This window comes from Athene cunicularia, assembly GCF_003259725.1.
Source record: "Athene cunicularia isolate RWA chromosome 13 unlocalized genomic scaffold, athCun1 chr13_part1, whole genome shotgun sequence".
NCBI classification, from domain to species: Eukaryota; Metazoa; Chordata; class Aves; order Strigiformes; family Strigidae; genus Athene; species Athene cunicularia.
In genome coordinates, this window is record NW_020799117.1 from 4,940,560 (window position 1) to 4,948,056 (window position 7,497).

A 7,497-nucleotide genomic window follows, 5' to 3' on the forward strand; every position below is an offset into this window, starting at 1 on the left:
CTTTGCATAGCACTGGAGAAAAATATTATGCAGGCTCTGAAAAAGCTACCCCAGGTTCCTATTTGCTTCTGAGTGCAGCTTCACTACTGCTATCAGTCTATAGCCATCCCATTTCTATGTGTTCCCACCTGAGGATATACTTTCCCTTTATGCCTATTCAAAACAATTTAAATCAGCTTAGCAAAAGCGAGAGGCTCTAGGACGGAAAAGGCTCTTTTTCCCTTTTGGTAACTGTTAGTGTAGTAATGGCATCCCATGCTACACTGGATTCTATAGCAGTCACAATTCATACAGTGCTGTTCACAAAAATTCCTTCTTCATGAAGGAGGGACACACATAACCGCTCTGGTTTGGGGACAGCAGAGATCACAGCATGCTGCCTTCTGCAGAAAGTGCAAATGAAACAGTGCAGCCACGGACAGCAGAAACGGCAAGTCACTGCTGGAGCGTTGGATAGCAAAACCATGAGTCACACACAGTTACATGCACCCACCACACAATTCCCATCTTCTCCTAAGCCTGCTGGAATGACATACCCACCTCCTTGGAAGGTGTATCCCCCCCACACCCCCCCTGAAGCATCAAGCTGGCTGGACTGCTGGCTCCTTTCTTTGGCTTAATCCTCATGACTCACAGGAGAGTCATCACTGTATGCTACGGCAAAGAGGTTAACTTACTTGCTGACTGAATAGCGTACTGTGATATTTTCTACTTAAAAAAAAAAAAAAAGAGACTGTGGGCTGTCTTATGTATTAGGGCTGAGGCTCTGCTTCATTATTCACTGCAGGTAGCCACGGGGCAATGGGGAAAGCATCCTCCAGCAGTCAGCTGTGAAAGGGAGAGCTGGACTTTGATTCATCCTCTCCTCACCGCACAGCCAGGCGGGGAACTGATGGGTCAGATGGGTCATAGATTTGTACTAGACCTGAGCAGCTCAGCACTGCCCCAGCGCATCAGCTCTTGATCCAAGCCCTGACAACACAGAGCTCTTAGGAAGTTATAATCCATGAGACAGGAGGCTTGTGGGTGTTTTCCCAGAGATTTCAGGAAGTCACTTGGCCTGGCTTTGCTACCATATAACATCCTAACTGCAGAAATAGCAGTTTCCAGGTTCTTGAAATACCAATTCTTTCGATGGCACTAAACACTTGTCTGTAGGGTCCAATGTAAAGGACCCCCAGCCTCCACCAAACACAGCCACTGGCACGTGCCTGTGCAGTGTGACTGCCAAAGGTGCAGCCAGCACAGGCAGCAGAGAGCCGGCGGGTGCGTCAGGATGCCCAGGAACTCCACTAATATTATCACCTTTGCCCACATCTGCAGGCTACAGCCATGGGCACCAGAGTCTTGATGCACTACACTCCCCAGGATCTGAAGTCTCCCTGTGTCAGGCAGTCCGGGCTCAAAATCCTTCCACATTCCTGTAATGTGCTGGCATGCAAAGAAGTGGGGCAGGGTTGGGGTTTTTTTTTTATAGGGAAGAAAGGAAACAAATGACCAGGATGTCTGTTTGACACGAATCTACTTACTTTAACGAGCCTCATGATTTCAAGTGGAAGCTTAGCATCTCTTAAAATAAGCTCTAGGCCTTTTTTAATGTCAGTGCTTAAAAGAGGATTTAGTCACTTGGTTCTAGGAACTCCAGTTTAACTCAAGTGTCCAATATCTGTCAGCAGTTCAGCTGTTATCCAAATAAGGGGAGGGAAAGCCAGGATTTTCCAGTCCTGAGAAACAGCTGTACTCAAAAGAGGCATGTAATATGAGGGATAAAATTAATTCACTCCCAGCCCCGGTGTCGCGCCGTTGCCAGGCGCTGGGTGAGCGGACAGGCTCTTGGCGCGGGTCACACAGGGCTGCACGGAGCAGACCCCGCTAGGCGGCCCCAGAGCCACGCCAGGAGGGACCTCTGCTCTCACCCAAGGGCTGGATCGGGGGGGGACCTTCAAGGCAATCAAAAGGTGATTTGAAGGGAGAGATGTCGAGGCTCCATCTCTTCACACCGCACTTGGAATGGGATGTGTACCAGGAGCAACAACACCCTGAGTACGTGCCCCCCTGCACACTGCCCAGGGCCACCAACATCCCACAGACTTCACAGGCACATGAGCCACAGGCAGGGTGTGTTTGCAAGTGCTCCCATCTCCTCGGGGACATGTCTTAACTAATTTCAAAATTAAGCTTTCCACTGTGCTTTTTCCTATACTAAGGCTACTGTTGCCCAAATGCCATTACATCCAGATTGCTGATGTTCTTCCCCTTGCAACATCCTCCTCTGTACACTGAACAAACTCATTTTAAGCTTAACAAAGACTTCCAAGCACGGAGCACAGTATGCACATTTCGGCAGCCATGCTGCTCTCCATGCCTGAAAGTCTTCGCTAATCCCAGAGGGAGCCTGTCCTTGAAAGCCAGTGCACCCTTCTGCCCTTCCTGAACAGCACGTATGGAAACGCCCACAGGAGTGCCATACACATTTTTTGAGATGCAAATCTAATATCCTGCCCTCTTGATGGGAGGCATTAAAAACCCAATCCACAGAAAATGAGCCTCTGTAGCACCTCAGCGCTACGTGTTCTGAAAATATGCTACAAAAATTGGTCTTTGAAACGTACTTGGTGTTCAGCTGCGTTTCTACAATTTAGACTCTCAGCAATCTTCAAATCCAGTCGGGATCCTGCAGTGTCTGTAAATACCTTATCAATGGCTACAATAACCTCTTCCGCCTATTTACTTATTTTTAGAATATCTTAGCTGATACAAACCTGTCCTTTTCCCCACCTGAAGATCAGTCATTTTAAGAAATCATTCCATAATTTGAAATACCACAAATTCCCCTGCAATCTAACCAGTCATCTCAGGATCCTTGGTATGTGGGAAGAGAAACAAATCAAATCACTCTTTTCTCACTTCCTACAGAAGTCTTGTTATTCACCCCCAGGAGCAAGAGAGAAGCCACTTTCAAATCACGTATTCATGTCACCAAGTAACTCACAACTAAAAAGTTCACTACTCAAGTGTGACAATTCCTCCATTTAGCCATATGGCACAGAAGAAATATAGCTCCAGACAGAGCTTTCTCCAGCCCACTGCCTTTGGGAAAGCCTCATTCTTTGCAGCCCTATGTTCATATCACTGTTAAGCCGGTATAGGGTAGCGCCACAAGATATCCAAGTGTCTAGCATACACTCCCGAAGCTTGAACATCTCTATGAAAACAAGTAACACCATCAGGTACATGCAGATGGCTTGCAAAAAGCATCACTTTCAAATTGACTGAAGGTTGCTACCCTGTATATCTATTTGAGCCTGTTCTCTAAATAAAAGACATGTCGGTACATTAATATGATGATGCAGCCTAGGTCTGCCTCACTTCTAAATGTAAATTTTAACATGTACTCCTCCCCCCTACACACACTCTTTACAATGCAGTGTATTTCAGATCCAGCAGATGCTCATTTTGTTCCTAAAACAGATTTAATGGGTTTTCCATGATCTAAACACCTGGCAAAAGGGCTCCATGAAGCTTTAATACTTTCCTAACCCTGTGTTAAATTTGTCCTAGTGTTGCATATAGCATAATTCTGCAGCCATGTCAACTATTCAGGTAATGCTAGAATGTCGTCATTATGGTTTGTGTCAACAGCGTGATCTGTATGTACCTTGTAATCATTCTGGTGTTGGGTTGCAAAGGTCCTTGGGCTCTTCATTTGGCTGAGTCTAATTCCGTCCTCTTCACAAAGATCTAGAGTTACACTAAGTAAAGGTTGACATTTACATGAGACACTAGGGCTGCTAGAATGACTCACCAAGGTAAAATCTTGGCTATATATTCTTGTAAAACTTTGGCTATATATTCTTTCAAGGGCGTAAGCCGTATAGTGCCGACATTTCCGCTGACCTGCTGTAGAAAGCATCTGTGCTTAGCAAGGCAAACATGGGCAGAGGGGCACGTCATGTGTGGAGCTCAGCAGGACTCAGGAACAGCATCTCAGGAGTCTGAAAAGAGATAGTTAAAGAAGCCTGGAGCATCACTCATAGCTTAAAGAAAAGGAGATACGTCAGTGAGAAAGCATCTATCTCAGAGTGACCTTCCAGTATTTTCTTGGAAGCTGAATGACCTACTCTCATTTTTACTGCTAAGTTGGACAGCCACACACACAAGACAGCTTTGCACTTGCACAGAAGCCCACTATTTCAATCATGTGAAACCAATTAGTAGTAGCAGGGCTGGTCAGCATTGCAGCAGAGTCCAAAAGCTGTCAGTACATTGACTCTCCCAAATTCACTCTGCCCTTTAAAGCAGCACCACCCACCACATTCAGCACACCTGAAAATCTCCTGGTTTACTAAATATCCTAAGTCCCAATGCCATTAGGTCTCAGGCAAAACCAGGAAATTCAGACTAAGACAGTGACTGTTACAGTGATGAAGCTTTATAAGACTTTTATCTATTCCCATGAACTCTCTTTTATCCAAATCCAATATTAACAGTGAAAGCATCCAGCACACTCAAAGAAGCAAACTGAGATGGGAGGACCACAGAACAGGAGGTAAGAACAGAGCATCTAACATAAACCATGCATGCGAAGGATGAGTTTGTCTACAAACCAGGGTGCTGCAAGCAATGTGGATTTCAAAGATGACTTCTGCTTTAAACGACAGACCCCTACAGCAGCCCAGCACAGACAGACATCCCAGTGAGGGGGTTTCCTCTCAAATGAACTAGTAGGATCTGCTTCAGCAAGAGATTAGCCCAGCCTTCCTCGCTGCAGCATCACATATACAGCTGCGTGTATTGACAGTGTGAACACTGACTGCTGGGCATGTTACGTGGCATCAGTCCAATTTCACTTGCAATTTGACAGCCATTGTCCTTGGCCACGGAGTCTGCCATGTCAGAAGGCCTTAGCAGTAATCATTGCATCGAGGAACTAACGCCACCCAACTGAGTAACTGTCTTGAGCACAAATGCATAAACTAGGCATATTCCTGCTTAGTGCTGAAGTTCAGTGTCTGTTTTATCGTGGCCGAAAACTTGTCAGAAGCTGTTCTTATACAGTTCAGCAGACCAACCTCTCCCCAAGATCTTGCCTCTCACTCCAGATAAGGTGTGCCCAACCTTTCCGAGAAAGCTTCCCGGAGTACCTCGCTGTGCCTTGAGCTGAAACCACAGCCTGCCACAGTTCCCTCTGACCACTTCACTTACTCTTGCTACGGGCCACGTCTGTGCCTTCTGTTTCTGTGCACGTCTTGCCTGATTCCAGACTGATCATGGACTTGGAAACAGAGTGGAACAATCAAGAGTGATGGCATGTCTAGAGGAGAATTAAGTCTCTTGTGCAGAAAAAAAGAGGGCATAGATCCTCTAATGCAGTTTTGTTAATGCTGTTTCAGTCATGTGGAACAATCTTTAAAGCAGATGTGCCAGCTCAGGGACTCCTTTCACAATCTGCATGTCTGATTTTTCACCATCTTATTTCTTTGGAGTAAAAACAGAAAAAACAAACCAGACGATTTTACAGGTCCTAAAAACTGACTATGCTGCTCATTAACCTAGTAGACTACAAGGAGGCAATGCAAACAGCATCACAGGGATCTGGGGCAGAGTACAGCCAGGATTGCTCTGCAGCGAAAACCCAGGGCAACTCAGTAACATTGGCTTCCCAGGCACTCCTCCCACATGCAAGGGTTTGGGATCATCCAGCAGTCCTTGCATCACGGCACTGCCCTGTTGATGGCCACGTGACATAACCCTGGACAGGAGCCATCCTTGAACTGCTTGAGAGATACTTATAACTCAAGAGCAACAGATAGAAATATGAAGGCCATGGGTGGTCCAAGCACATGTGTGACCACTTTTCTGGATCGGGGCCAAGGGTAACATACTGCAGGTTTGGATGAGACGCGCGGTGAGATGTTCTCATCAGAGATGTCTGAGCGCCTTACAGCAGCCCATTGTCTCACGGGGCTGCCTGCAGTTGTCACATGGCTACACCGTCAAATCCAAATAGACTGCAAATTATCCTTCACTATAATCAGTTAGGACTGTTTTGGAGAGTGACAAAAAGCAGGAGAGATAGGTAACAGATCTCAAATAAATTATTTGGATGAAATTGTTATGGAAAGCCTCTGAAGAGTCCAGATGCATATACTGATTTTATTTGATGAGATGGGTGTTTTTGTAGGCTACTGGCATGCTCAAGGTAACTAAATTCTAGTCTGTTGAGATGCCTTCATATCTCTACACCAGGCACCTATCTGCATCTCTACAAATATTCCAAGACAGGGTGACAGTCAGCTAGGAGACCCCAAATTTGAAGTTACTTTACCTATCGTGTTACAAATGCTGTAAGTACCAAACACCACCATATGGAACTGGGAGCATCAAGCAGAGGATCCAGACCCTGAGGAAACACATATGTTTGTCTGACCTAGAGCAATATCGGGGTGCTTAATCCATAACCTTAAGGAGAGATTTCTCACCTATGACCACTCACATCTGGTTCTTAGCAGGCTGCAAACACAAAGCAATGCTGCCAGAAAGGCAGAGGTTCAACCGGCGTGGAGCTCACAAGGAGACAGTTACAGTGGCCTTAGCAACTGATCTCTAAACAACAAACAACAGTTTTGTAACCATCTGCCAATACCTTAAGATACTGTTTGCATGACCACAGGCAGACACAAACACAGGGCTTGGCAGCATGTGACAACCGCAGCTACCAGACAATGTAGAATGAGGCTCTGAATTTGACGCCGCAGGTGCTAAGAGTGGGAGAGGGTGAATGACTGGGTTAATGGATGGGGAACACCAATCCCAGGGCACCCTTTAGCAAGTCAGAGTCTCAGGAGTGTTGCATCACACCAAACAGATCAGCAGGGGACATGCATTGCTCCTACAGCCAGAAGACAGTTCAATTAATTCCATGCCTTCTCCTTGCTGACAAGCCAGGTTCAATTCCTTCCCCGCAGCTGTAGCTCAAGGCAGACAGACGTAGGAGCACTGTCTCCACGTCTCACACATGCTGCTGTCTCTCAGTCCAGAGCCACATTTTTAACGTTCCCTCCAGAAGCAGAGTGTATGACAACAGCATTGCTGCTGCTGCAAGTTTTTTATTGGGACCAACGTTTTTACTGATGCAGCTGGGCCCAGGAGAGCAGGATCATTAGCCTGCAGTAATCCACCAAGAAAAATCTCTCTTGTCATAGTAAAAGGAAAACAAAGATTAAACTTTATTACCACTGTGAGCTAATAAGCTGCCAGTAACTACTTTTTTTGTGTCAATCCAGTATCCTACAGTCCTTATGGAAGAAGCATCTGGTCGCTGGTTTATGAGGTACCGTTTTCACTTTAGCTAAAGTAACAAGGATTTTCTTTAGACTCTTCTGTCCAAATGCAGAAAACCCCTAGCTCCACCATGGAGACAGGTTTCACAGGTGACTCGAGTCTTTTACAAAGGTCTGCATCAATAACCTTAAATGTCTTCGTGCTCTGGAGGTG